This window comes from Antechinus flavipes, chromosome 3, assembly GCF_016432865.1.
Source record: "Antechinus flavipes isolate AdamAnt ecotype Samford, QLD, Australia chromosome 3, AdamAnt_v2, whole genome shotgun sequence".
Taxonomy (NCBI): domain Eukaryota; kingdom Metazoa; phylum Chordata; class Mammalia; order Dasyuromorphia; family Dasyuridae; genus Antechinus; species Antechinus flavipes.
The window spans coordinates 395,324,517-395,339,866 of record NC_067400.1 but is presented as its reverse complement, the minus strand read 5'-3'; positions in this window follow the sequence as shown (position 1 = coordinate 395,339,866).

The window sequence follows — 15,350 nt, the reverse complement described above, 5'->3', positions numbered from 1 at the left end:
TCTCTTTTAACACAAATATTATAAGTTGGCTAGGATGATACTATAAAATCAATCAACAATTGTTTATCGAAGAAATATTGTGTGCAAGGCGTTGTGTTTGATGGTGTGGCTTTTGTGGAGTCTGACGGAATCCTTGCAGCTTGCAACCCGTCCTTGCCCGTCCAGGCTGTGCCATCCTTGTCTGTTCTTCTATAATCCTCCACAGGAGGGCATCCCCTCCCATACTGCAGCTTTCCAGTTCTCTAGAGGTGTGATTCCCTTTAGCACCGAAGTTAAAGAAGCATTTAAAGGGTAAAGGCAGATTGAACTAGCATTTGTCATCTGTGCCAGGAATGTGGTGGTTAGAAGGCAGGCTGTAGAGTCTGGAAAATCTGGACTTAAGAACTGCCTCTGACATATATACTGTCTAGGTGACCATGGGCAGGGCTCTGAAGTTCCCAGTGCCTTGTCTAATAAAAAAGCATTGCTACATTAAAATTTAACAACAGTACAATTATACAGGAGGTTTTAATAGGCCAATGATCAAATAAAACACTTTATATTTCAACAAAAATGCATCATTTATATATGATGCATTTTTTGTTGTGTACACACACACACATATTGTATATCCCTATTTATGTTATAGATGTTGTCTCTCCCATTAGAATGTGAAGTCCCTAAAGGGTCTTTTTACTTTTTCTTTGTATCTCTGCTTAGCATAGCGCCTTAGCACATAGGAAATACTTAATGTTCGTTGGTTGGTGAATTTGCATTAGATGACCTCTAAGACATTTTCAAAATCTAAAAACACTCTAATTCTAGGAATCTTTCTTCTCTCCTTCTCCCTCTCCTCTCCCTTCTCCTCCTCTGTCTCCCCACCCCCCTTCTCTCCCTCTTCCTCCCTCTCTCTCTCTCTCTTTTTTCTCTTTCTCTCTTTCTCTCTGTTTCTCTCTTTCTCTCTCTGTCTCTGTCTGTCTCTTCTCTTTCTCTCTGTCTCTGTCTCTGTTTCTCTCTCTCTCTGTGTCTCTATTGTGCCACAGTTCCTCTGGCATTACATTTCTGTCTCTCTCTTTTTCACTCTCTCTCTCATTTACGGTAGAAAATATACAACATGCATAGTATGATCCTGTTGCGTTTTTAAGAGAAGTGCTTTTAGTATAAGAAAGGAAATATAAATATCAAAGTGCTTTTTAAAGAAAGCAATGAGGCACTTGGACTTGCAGTAGACCCTGTGATGGGCTTGAACTCAAGAAGTCAAAGGTTCAAATTCTGAATCCAAAACTTATGAGCCTCAAGGCAAGTCTAAGACTTTTCTATAGTTTCAGATTCAGTTCAATTTCATTTGACAAGCATTTAAAAATGCTCACTTAGCTCTGTATTAGGTGCTGGGGATACCAGAAATTAAGTACCTCCTACCGCCCAAGAAGCTTATAGTCCATTGCCCGCAGAGGGGACATGGGCTACAAAATCACAGCTATTTGTTTTATAAATAAAAAATAAAACAAAAAACTTCCATTTTCCTGAACTCTACCAGGCAATCTGTAGATGGCAATCAACAACGTTCTTATGCCATCTAGTGGGAGAATTGGTTTCCATTTTGAATTAGTGAGAGCCCTTTGCCACTCAGCTCCCCAGCTTTCTATTTGTCACAACTTGACAACATTTTGCCTGATAAATCATATCAAAATTACAACTTAAAAAAACTCGAGAAAAGTTCAAGTATGATAATACCTTGTGTCCTAAATAACTTTCAGGCAATATACAGTCATGTGGTTCATGTTCATATCAATAATAGTGCGAATAAGATAAGTGGGAGATGAAAGGTAGTCTGTAACTGATAACATTTATAAGTTATCGGTTTATATTAATAAGCCATTATCTCATGAGGTGATTGTTCATCATTTTTCTATTACGTCAAGTACTTCCAAGGTCTCTTAATACCACAGTCTGAAAGTGAGGGGAGGAAGACAGACGCTTTCTAAATATGAATCCTATTTTTGATAGAACTATGATTTGGTATTCCCTTTAGCAATGCAAATAGCAATTTATCCATGCCTGATCATCCTATTCCATTTCCTCTTAGCAATCCTTCACAGGGATACTATACAACTTACTGCAGCTTTCCCCTAGTTCTCTTGATATTATGTGGATCCATAACTACTCAGAAAGACTTATGTTGAAAAATACTATATAATACCCAGAGAAGGAACTGATTGTGTTTGAATACAGATTGAAAAATACTCTTTTTTTTTTTTCTCTCTTAAGTGTTTTTTTGAGGGGAGGGGAATTTATGTTTTCTTTTACAATATGACTTCTATGGAAATGTTTTGCATAACTTTACCTGTGCCTTCTTAATGGAGAATAGGGGTGGGAAGGAAAAGACAGAGTCTGTAATTCAAAGTTTTAAAAACAAATATAAAAATTGTTTTACATGTAACTGGGAAAAATAAAAAAATTAAATATTAAATATGTCAAAGTATTTTTTAAATTATAAGTTCAGATTCAACAAGCTTTGATGAAGCATATACTATATGTACAGAAGAGATTGCATAGTATGGTAGCTAGAGGGCAAGTCTTGGAGTCAATTCAAGTAGTCTCAAGTTAGTCACATACTAACTATGGGCAAGGCAAACCAGTGGTTGCCCTCTGAGTAAGATATAGAGCAGTTGCAGGATCTGCATTCTTGAAGGGAGTTCCTACACCGGAAACTGCCCACATCAACAAAATAAATCACGGGTCTGCTCTGAGTCTACATCCATGCCCTTCTTCCTTCCCCTCTGTGAATGAAAGAATGAAGAAACACATGAATTAAACAAATGAAAAAAGCATCTATTAAGTCTTTACAGTATATAAAGCATTGTGCTAAGTGCTGGGATTACAAATAGAACTGTATAAGGAACTGTGACAGTCAATGGAGGCAAAGTCAAATCAGTTATTTCCTAGTTCCCTGCAACAAACCCTGGACTGACTCCCACACATGGAATTGTGAAGCTGTTTCCAGAAGGACTGGAATACCACATGGCCATTAAAACCTAAATCTATCAAGCAAATGTTTAGAACTTAGAATTTTCAGTCCCAAGCAGACAGGTAAAGCTCTGGAAAAGGAAGTCAGTCAGGAAGAAAAGGACCAAAGGAAGATTAAGGGTCTGGTTCTCTATGTTTTGTATGCAAAGCATTATTAACTAATAAAACTTCTGTATGTGTTTTCCCTTCTGATTTCTTAGCATATGTCTCTATGGCATTTAGTAATAGTAAAAACAAATTAAAAATAACCTTAAACATTTTGAAAAGAAGGAAATGTACTGCTTTCATTGAACATGGCAAAGAAGTAATAATAATAATAATAATCTTTTCCTACAAGTTATGCAACATAAATGGTTCTTTTGGAAGCTAGGGTCATTGAGAAAAATTGAAGGCAGTGAGCCCCAAAGTGGGCAACAACTAGCCAAGTCCAAGGGTTTTTTGGTAGAAAATAATTGAGTCATGAGATACAGAAAGCTTATGACAACACTGTCTGGAACACTTAAATTCCCCTTTTTGGATATCACATCCTATCCTTCCACCTCTTCCACTTCCTCACTCCTAATGCTCTTCACATTCATCTCTACCTTCAGGGCCTTTCTTCCCTATTCTCCAAGTCCATGATCACACATCTGAATTTATCTTTTGAAGGAATTTTAGACTTCCTTGTTTCCTTGTTCTATCTTCATATTCTTCTGTCTAGTCATAGACAGGTCCCACCTTCCATTTTCTCTATTCCTGATCCTGGGGTAATAAACAAAGCTTTATAAAGTCAGATTAATTTATTAGATCATGGATGCATACTCTCTAATCTCAACTGGGCTTCTGTTATCTTTTTATTTATATTTTTTGTTACATTCCTTATAGCAGATATTGAAATTATTTCTTTCCTCAATATCTCAAATGCATTCTAACCCCACTCAATTGGTGGTGTCAAACTAAAATAGAAATCAGGGCCACCAATCTGATCATATATTGACTTACTTTTAAAATGTAATGTTATCTATATTTTATTATATTACCAAAAAGTCAAGATAGGGAAAAGTGGAGAAAGTGAGTAGTACAAGTTTGATAATCTTTTTAAGAAACTAAGAGGGTAAACTAAAGGTCTTAGTGTAGACAAAGGGTATGGTTTGATAGGAGAGTGCAAAGAGAGGTAGAGGGACAATAGATAACTGTTAGATAATGAGATTTAAGAGCTTTAGAACATGGAGGTAGTACATTTAGGGATGATTAGCAAAAGCAAGATGTGTGTGGTTAAGATAGGTTGGAAAATTTAATCACAGAAAGTGAATAGGTTGAAGAACTGAATAATTAAGATGTTTAAAGAGTTGTCAATATGTATATTGAAGTCCCCTACTATAAAGGCAGGAGTTAGGAAAGAGAGAAAGATTGTGAGCCATCTTTTCTGATAAAGAATTAAAAGGAAGGAAGGGAAAAGGCAATTTAGAAAAAACTAATCAACACATCAAAAGTGTCTGACAATATGTGAAATTCTATATACCTATAATCCCCCACCTTTCTAAAGAAAAAAGGGAAGGAGATACACTTTTTCTATTCTCCTTTGGGATTAATTTTGCTCAGTATAATTATTTGGCATTTGATTTCAAGATTTTTTAATTTTATTGCTATTATAATTATTTTTGACTTTTACTTTGTGGTAATCATAATGTATATTATTTTCCTGGTTTTGCTTATTTCATTTTACATACACTTTAAATTTTTTCATGCTCATTATTTTTTATGGCATGGTAATATTCCATTCTATTCCATTCCAATATTCCTATGTTCCATAATTTATTTAGCTAGACCTTAATGAACAACATTTAGTTTGTTTCTATATCTTTGCTACTAAAAAAGTAAGGCTAACCATACATATATACACAAACATACACCTCTAATATCTATCTTTGTTTTTTGGAAGATATATAGTGATCAGTGGGATCTCTGGATAAAAGTTCAATTAGTCTACACTCACTACCTCCACTCCTCTCTGATCTTTTAGTCTTCATCCCCTTACAATCTGGCTTCAGTACCTACTATTCCATTCAACTTGCTCTCTCAAAGATTACAAATGATTTATTTATTCACCAAGTGCAATGACCTTTTCTCAATTGTCAATTTTCTTGTACACTATAAAGCATAGCATTTGACATTATTGACCACTATATATATTTTGAACTACTTTCCTCCCTTGATTTCTGTGATACTGAATTCCCCTGATTTCTATTACTGTTTCTTCTCTCTTCTTCTGGCTTTCTTCCCTCCTTCCCACTTCACTCCATCTTCAATTTTTCTATTTCCTACTTCTCTGTTTTTGATCTATCGTCTCTTTTTCTCTATATACTCTCCTGGTGATTTCATCCTCTCGTTTCAACTATGAAACATCTATTTTCAATGTAGATAATTCTTAAAGTTTCATATCCAGCTCCTTGTTTGTTCATTTATTTGATCATGTCTGACTCTTTGTAATCCCATATAGATCATAGCATACCAGGCCTTTCTATCCTCTGCTACCTCCCAAAGTCTGTCCAAACTCATTTTCATCACTCCCATGACACTATCTATCTTATTCTCTGTTATCCCTTTCTCCTTTTAATCTCCAGTCCCTCCCTACTTTTCTCCAAAGCTCTAAATTCAAATTTCCAATTCTTTCCTGGATGGCTATACCCATATTTCCATTTGACACATCAAACTCTACATGTCCCAACAATTTCCCCCTAAAACACTTATTTTATTAACTTGTCTATGTCTGTCAATGTTACTATCATTGCCCTAAGTCACCTAGACTTGAAAATGTATTGTTATCTTTGATTTCCTTTCCCATATATAATCAATTCATGGGAACTCTAGTGATTTCTCTTTTTGCAGCATATCTCATATTCATCTTCATCTCTTCTCATTGCCTTCATAATATTTTTTATTTTATTTTTAAGCTTTTTATTTTCAAAATATATGCATAGTTTTCAAATTCACCCTTGAAAAACCTTGTGTTTCATTTTTTCTCCCTTTCTTTCCCCCATCTCCTCCCTTTGATAATAAATAATCCAATATATGTTAATAATATACAATTCTTCAATATATAGTTCCACAATTATCATTCTACACAAGAAAAATCAGATCAAAAAGGGAAAAAAATGAGAATGAAAACAAAAACCAAGCAAACAACAACAAAAAAGGTGAAAATACTATGTAGTGATCTACACTCAGTCCTTACAGTTCTCTCTGTGGGTGCAAGTGACTTTCTCCATCACAAAGCCATTGCAGCTGGCCTGAATCACCTCACTGTTGAAGAGTCACGTCCATCAGAATTGATCATCACATAATTTTGTTATTATACAATATTCTCTTTTTCACTTCACTCAGCATCAGTTCATGTAAGTCTCTCTAGGTCTTAGAACAACAATATTCCATAACATTCACATACCATAACTTATTCAGCCATTCTCCAACTGATGATAATCCACTCAGTTTCCACTTCTTTGCCACTACAAAAAAGGCTGCTATAAACATTTTTGCACATGTAGGTCCCTTTCCCCTAAAAAAAATTTTTTTCATTAAGATATAAGGGACAAAATTTATTTCTTTTACCTCTTACAAGTACATTTGTATTTGAAAATTATTTAGAGTATGTAGGAATGAATTACTAATACTGGGATTTCAGATCTCAATTTGGGAAATTTTGTGGGGAGTGAAGGAGGCAGAAAGAGGTTTCTCTATAGTTATAAAACAATTTGTATATCTGTGCCTCTTTTTTTACCTTTAGGCAAGGTGAAACTCCCTAATTTGGTCACCACTGAATCTGAGTGCTAAGATATATTTCTACCTTGTTTGAGTCAGGCAAAAAAGCTCAGGTTCCCTGCTTGCTCATGTGAACATCCCTTTCTTGATTAACAGGGAGCATCAGATTCATGAATCACTAAAGAATTTGGTGAATTGTTCTAACAATTCAAGTCTAACATCCCCTGACTGGTTTCCAAGGTCTTTCCTAACCTGACCTCACCCTAGCTATCCAATTTTGTTTCCCACTACTCACTATTATTATAACTACTCACTTGTATTATTTACTATATATTTATTACATTTACCATACTACTACTACTATATACTATTACTAATAATATTATCACTAGTATATATCACTACCTATCTTGTATTCTATTTAGGGCAATCTGCTCATTATTACACAAAAATGCTCCACTTTTTTCTTGCCTTCTTCCCTTTGCTAATATTGTTCCCATCTACTTCAATCCTATCCATTTTCAAAGTCCAATTCAAGTTCTAAGCTGGCCTTCAAAATCAATTCACTTCACTAAATCTGGAGATTTAGGTAAGGATACATAAGGAGTAGATAATTAAGAAAATAGCCATTTGACATCCATGCCTAGATAGTTGGATGGCCAGAGAGGTCAAAAGTTTAAAAAAACTCCAGGGAGTGTCCCAAACCAGATTGAAATGCAATTAAAAAATGTTTAACAAAACAAATACAAATATAATAAAACAGAGAAAACATGATATTTTAAAACTAAGTTAATTTTTTGGTCCTCAGGGATCTTTAAAGATAGGTTAATGGCCCCATTTCCTTTTGATTTTGACCCCACTAACATAATTACTAACTTTTTGAAAAAGAGTAAGAGGGAGATGGCATGGTAGATTAGATGTCAGAGTCCTTGGGTATGGTTGGAACCAATTAATTGCTTAAAAAGATAAAGGGGAAACTTAGACCCCAGGACTTAGTGCCACAAAGGACATAGACAGATCATCCAAATCAAGTTCTAGTTTTATAGATAAGGAAACTGAGGCACAGATAGGTTATGTGGCTTGACAAGGTCACCCAGATGGCAAGAAGCAAAAGTGGAATTCAAAAGTAAGTAGGCCTTCTGACTCCAGATTGAGAGTTTTTCCCTCTCCTAGAGAAAATAGGATTCGAGGGGCAGCGAGATGGGTGCAGTAGATAGAGCACCAGCCCTGAATTCAGGAGGATCTGAGTTAAAATCTGATCTCAAACACTTAACATAGCTGTATGACCCTGGGCAAGTCACTTAACCCCAACTGCCTCAGCAAAAAAAAGAAAAAAGAAAAAGAAAAAAGAAAATAGGATTTGAACAAGTCAGTCTGAGATGAGATATAGAGGAGAAAATAAAAGATATAATGCCTTTTGAAGGTCTTTGAGATCCATTTTAGGAAGATATTGGACCTAATGCATAGGGCATAGGGAATCCATCAGTGACTGAAGGAGTGGACTGGGATTACCAAACAATAGTGTCAAATGACAAATGCAGAGGTAGTGATGAGCTTTGGTGGGAGTGGAAGGAGTTGGGCAAAGAGAATCATCAGATTGTCCAGACAGGATATGACCAGTGCCTGACTAAGATGGTAGGAGTTAGTCTAGGGAAGATGGACTGGATATGGCAGATAATAGAAGCAGAAAGCAACAGGATTGGACACAATGAAAAATCTTCACTGAGGAGGGAGGGTCTGTATATCATCCCAGGATAAAGAGGAACTGGATTCCTGCATGAAGATTTGTTACTCATGTGACTAAAGAAAATAAGGGATATCAGGAGTTGTAGAGAGATGATTTGATCTGGAAGTTCCAAATCAGATCCTGTCGCAGTTTTCAGAGAGCTCTGTATTACAAGAGTTAAAGACTAGGTCCTAGAAGACACAGTGGAAGATCTTGAGATCCAGCATTTTTTTAGAGGCAGAAGGGAGTCTGTTTAATAGCATAATAAGATACTATGAAGTTTCACAACTTCAGTGCACCAACTGAGCATAGCCATAGTGTTGATACTTCAGAGATCCTGGATTTTCTGGGCTCCTATGGCTTCTCTTAATACTGATACTAACATCTTTACTTCTTGCAAATTTATTCCTCCACCTGAAGTCAGAAAGAATTAAGTTCAAACTTAACCTCAGACACTAGCTATGTGACCATGGACAAGTCACTTAATCCTATCTACCTCAGTTTCCCCAGTTCTAAAATAATAATGGCAACTATTCACAAGGTTTTGGGTTGATCAAATGTTATACTAGCTGAAAAAAAAATTTATCATGGTGCCTGGCATAGTAGGTGCTTCAAATGTGGGTTTCCTTCCTTCCTCCCTCCCTTCCTCCCTCTCACCCTTCCTTCATTATTTCCTTCCTTTCTTCTTCTGTAGAAATGAGGAAAAATGTGGGTAAGAGAAAATAGCTATGATTTCCTTAGAACCTTATACAGAATAATCAGCAAATAATCAGTCTCTTCAGATACTTGATTTTTTTGCCCTAAGGGTACAGATACTTTTCAAGCAACTTTAACATCACAGAAATTTATCTTATAATTAAGAAAAGATTTATTTCTTTCAATTTTTCCTTAGTAACCTAGAATGACTTGTAGATGTGGGAAGGTGAAACAGTAACTTCCTACAAAGCTCTAGCTCATGGATTGTGAAAGGATGGTGGTTTAAGGGGAAAATTTGACTTCCCATCCTGGTAATGAGGGGTTGGAAAGTTTTTATACCTCCCTGCAACTGGAAAATCAAATTACAATATTAATATCTGAGCATACACTCAAATAATTCTAAAATCTTAGTGTAAAGAAAGACTGTAGCTCAAGAGTTCTTTATCTTTGATCATCTTCTTTCATGGACAGATTTCAGAAAGTACATAGAATGAGATGGGAAGATTACATATTATTTTCACTAGCTCCCATCTAAAATTTAACATTTCCTTCAATTATGAATTTTTTTTTAAACCACCTTATTCTGAGAAGGGATCTGTTGATTTCACCAGAATACCAAAAGGGTTTAGTTTAGTAAAGATTAAGAACCCCTGACTTAGAGTTTATTGAATATGACTTCCTGTTATGTGAAGGAATATCCTGGCAGATGGTCAGTCAATCTCTTCTTGAACCTTCCTATCAATGGGAAACTCACTATTTTGCAAGACAATTTGTTCCATTGTTCAACAGCAGTCATTTAGAAAGTACTTAACTGCAATTAAATTTGGTGTAATTAAACTATAAACTCTAATTTCATTCAGTGACACTAAAGCTACACTCTCAATAAAAAGAATATTTACCTCCTCTTCCTCAAAACAGGCCTTTTAAAAGCTGAAGACAATGCTTATTATGATATTCTTGAAGTCTTCCTAACTCCTTCAGGCTTCTTATGAGTCCTTCACTATCCTGTATTCTCTCTTGAATGTTCTCTCATTTGTCAATTTCTGTCTTTAAAAGTGGTATCTAGACCTGAACCCAATTTTCTATATCTGGCCTTGCTAGCCTATTTTTCCTTCTTGAAAAAGGCAATGTGTCATTGAAACAGACAGATGTCTATGTCATTCCAAAGGGAAAAATCCTCTTAACTCTGGGCCTTTAAAATTAATCTCTTCTCTTCACACCCATAGCTGTCACCTCCATTAGCTCTACTAAAATTATCTTCCACCCTCACATCATTCTCTTGTTCAAATACCCCTTATAGCTCCCTAAAGCCTTTTTATGGGGGATTTAAAGGTTTTTTGTTTGTTTTTCACTGTCACCACTTGACACCTGGTTTAATCATTATTTTAACTTCTTGCTTTCTTAACTCTGTCACAGCTTTGTTCCCTCTCACATACTGCCAAATATATTACTGATTTAACACTGAACTGCATGCTTGAAATAGTTTCTCTTTTCATCCATTTCCCTCTTAGAAATCCCTTTGAAATAGCTGCCTTATCTTTGAATCTCAGTGACAGGAACCTTTAAAGACAAGGGTAACTCTGATCTCTCCTCCACCAAAACCCCTAGAACTTCACAGCTTAAAAACTGATCACAACTACAGCCAAAATCTTTGGTATTTTTCCATCTGAACTGCACACTGCTGTCTAGTGATAAGCTATTAGAATCCAAATCATGTCTTCCATGTTTTTTAAGATGTGAAATCCTTTGTTGCTCATTCATTTCAGTAGTGACTCTTTATGACACCATTTAGAGTTTTCTTGACAAAGATAAGAGTGCTTTGCCATTTCCTTCTCCAGCTCATTTTACAGATAAGGAAACTGAGGGTCACACAGTAAGTGCCTGAGGCCATATTTGAACTCAGAAAGATGTTTCTTCCTGACTTCAGACACAGGGCTCTATCCACTGCACCATCTAGTTGTTTGGTGAGATCCTTCATAACAATGCAAAAAAAAAATTTTTTTTGAGAGAATAGTCATTAATGGTTATTTTATTGGAACTTGGATTTTTTTCCAAAAAAGTCATCAAATATTGTCATAGGCAGAAGATGAGACATATCTTATTGCAATGATTGGATTTCGGACAATATGCCTAAATGTACCTGGAAGTTCTCATTTATACATCAGAATAATAATGTACTACCCCCAATGGAGCTGTGATCTCACTAATATGGATATTCTTGACAACAATATAGATTGGTATTCTATATTCCTTCCCCATCCCATAACATTTTTTTTCCCACATTCAATAATTGACATTTATAAAATGATTTAAAGTTTACAAAGTAATTTATTTACAATACAATATCACACTTATTATGATAAGTGTGATATAAGTACCACCTTGGTTATTTTATCTATTCTATAAATGAGGAAAACAAGGCTGAGGAAAATTAAGGAATTTGCCAAAAATACAACTGGTAAATGCCTGAGGCAGTATTTGAACCCATGCACTAGGAGCATTATATCTTCTTAGAGTTGGAAGAGATGGCTGGAGCTCATCTGGTCCAACTCTTTCATTTTACAAATGAGAAAAATACAGTGCCAGACAGGGTTTAAAAGACTTGCCCCAAATCCCAAAAGTTGTAAGTAGCAGAGGCCAATTTTGAGCTCTGTACCTATGACTCCAAAGATAGCATTTCAATTTAGTGCTCGTTATTACTACAGCAGATCGTTTCCTAACCTTTGCCCCAGGAAATAGAAACATACTATGGATCCCTTATGCTTTGATGGAAATCTATATTATTTCTACTCTCTACTCTGATTTTTTTTTCTTTCTTTCTTTCTTTTTTTTAAAATAAAAGTGATGGTTAGACTAAGATGCAAACTTATTCACTGTGCTAAGTATGTTACTTTTGAAACTTTTCATGCTAAAATATTTCTTTGGGCACAGACAAAACAAAAAAACAAAAAGCAAAAAACAAAAAAAAAAATAGCCAAATGGCTATCCAGAGGTTGAAATGCATGCTACAGGAGATTGTCTATAATAATTCCTAACATTCTACATTAATAGTATCTTTCTTAAAGGACTCCAATGGTCTAAGCTAGATGTTAGCTTTATAATCTTCCTAACAACCTCGTTGAGGAGCAAAAAAGATTGAATTATTTCCACTATTTAGAACACTATCTAGTAGAATTTGCTACTGTGCCCAGAGTAAATGGATCTTACTGATGGGTTCACGTGATTTGGCTGAATAATCTCTTGCCTAAAGTTGCATATAAAGGAAATGATATGGCAAGAATGGATTCAAGGTCACCTAATTCCTAATTTAGTGCTTCATTCTCTGGATGAGACTGACTTAAAACATGGCAGACCATGGACAAAGGCTAAGTTTCCACATCCACTATTAGCTATGTGGTTCTCAGTATAAACATAATCTGGAACTTGAACAATGCAGTTATGAATTTATACCATTCCTAAGGGATGTGTCATCTTCTATTGGAAACCTTTCCCTTCAGTTATTTGTTAGTGCTCTTTCCCTTTTCCTCCATTTATCTGTTTACATGTTCTCTTCCCCATCCCTAGAAGATAAGCTTTTTGTGATAAGGAACATGTCCACTTGAGGTTGGGAATAGAGATCGGACTTGTAATTTCATTAACATAGATATTTCCTAGATGAGGAAAATTCTCTCCACTAGGTTAATACTTTTTTGGGGGGGAGGGTGAGGGGATGGGTAGGGAAGGAGAGGTGGGAAGGCAATAGGAATTAAGTGACACAGCTAAAAAAAAATCTGAGTCTGATTTTAAACTCAGATCCTCCTGTCCTTAGGGTCAGTGCTTTAATCATTGTAACAGCTAGTCGCCTCTAATACTTTTTCTTTAACTTGTAACCTGAGAGGGTGGGTCACTCAGTTAATATAGATCAGAGGCAATACATGAATCTAAGTCCTGATGTCATTTTGCCTCTTCATACTACACATAGTAAGAATTTAATAAATGTTTCTTGGATAAATGTCAAATAATATTAAAATGTTACTTTTGATTTAACAACATTCGAACAACATTTCAACATATATTTTAAACAAACAAATACAATTGACCTCTTTGTAGGAATTCTGTAGAGAAAGTACTTTGTAAATTTTAAGACTATAAAAATGTGACATTATTTTAGCCTCATTTAGTTTGCTAAACCAAAATGACAGTCATTAGTCAGCCACCAAGAATCGTTTCTCTTCAGAAAGAGCAATGAGTCATCTTCTTGTAATGGAAATATTGTGGAATGGCCTGATTTTCTTGAAGATGTCACTTTGTTCCTAATTGCCAAGGAAAGCAGAAAGGTAGCTTCTTATCTAGGCTTGTGGAAAAGTGAGAAGAGCTGAAGTGTAAAGTGTTGTGGAGGAACCTGACTGGACACGTTTTTCATTTTCTTCAGAAACAGATAATTTTCCAAGTGCAATGATATAAAGGCCTCCTCCTCTCTGTAACCAAGTCTGAAATGAACTGATGGAAGAACAAGTCACTAGGGAGGGCTGGCAAACCTTCCAGAGGAGAATTGGCTTACCATCTGCACTTCAGAAAACATTTGTTCACCGAAAGGAGGATGCCGGCTGAGGTGAAGAAAGAACATGAATCACCTGCTCTTGGCAGAAATTTCTGTCCTTGCTCAGCTGCTTTTAGCCTTTGTCCTTGTGGTAACCCTGAAAGCTTGAAATAAGGGGAAGCAGGTGTTTCTCTGCTCTGCAGACATCCTGGCTCTGCAGAGCAGGTTTCAAGAGGAAAATGGAATTGACTTTGCAAAGGAAGCTTTGGTTCTCTGGTTGTTTTCTATGTGTAAGAATAGGTCTCCAGAGCCTGGGTGTTAAACAGGCACCCAAGTGGCGATTTTTATACCTGGAGATGGAGAGGGGATTAGAGACCCTAGAATATCTGTAGGAGGCTATGAGAATGGAGGGATGTTTGGTAGTTTTCTTTCTTATTATTCTGGCCAATTAAGTTAGGCTCTGCTTTGTTGATCCATGAGATGTTGGAGAGCTCTAATGCTCTTCTCTTTCCATCTATTTCCCCTTCTACCACTTCCAACTGGTATTCCTGTCCACATAGCCAAGATATTTCCTTTGAATGGATACTGGGTAAAGCTCTGCTTAGGCAAGGACTCACCACTGAAGTTGCTTAGACATAGGGAGTAGGAGTTTATAGTAGTTAGGGGTGGGATAAAGGATATTGTTATTAAAGCACCTTTGATGGGATGGGAAAGAACACAGATTATCCTACCTCTTATCTCCCTTATATTTAGACACGGGCACACATACTTTCTAACTCTTCAAGAAGATTCACCGGAGAAAATAAATTGTTTTGAAATCTGCTCCCTGATACCAGGTAGATGGCCCCTCCTGTTCTGTATAGAAGTCAGATCATAAGATACTATTCTTTCTTTCATTTTATTCTATCTGAACTCCTCACCCACTTTGGTGAGGGAGAGGAAGAGGGATAGGAAGTAATAATGGATATATGCCAGGACAGGCTGATAATGATCTGAAACATCACTCTCAATACTATTACTTGGGGGTGAGTCAACCCCAAAGTGACTCTCCCACCCTAGACCTAGCATGTCATGAAGACAAGTTTATAGCTTTGAGGATAATTACTGTTCCCATTTCCATAAGTCCTTCACCAACATTAGATATCCAGGGAATTGGGGGCCAAAATAGACCCTCAGAAGAGGAGATATATGATTGTGATTTCTCTAGAACCTGAAGCAGGGCCATATCAGGGATGGCCCTAATGCCATTGAACTGAGTTTGTCATTGGAGTCAGGTGTTGGTAGTTTGAGCTAGAGAACATTTATGACACAAGATATGGAAAAAGAGCTATGGTCAAGTGCATGCTATCATTCTACTGCATGTAGATCTAAAGCTGTTTCTCTGTTGCCTGTGATGGCAGAGAATTCGTTCTAAATTGAGCATCCTCAAAATATAGCAGCACCTGGAGCCAAGTCACAGTTGCTTCACCCTGACTATGACTCTAATGAAAAACTCTATTTTTTTGTTTGCTTGCTTTTTCTTTACTTAGATAGAAATAAAATATGTGTACTTAAGTTTTAATGGTTAATCTTTTTTGATACTTCATTCTTTGCTTAGGAGTTATTTAACAGTTTCTTATTTGGTGTTCCACAATCACATTAAATTGACTACTCTGTGAATAACAT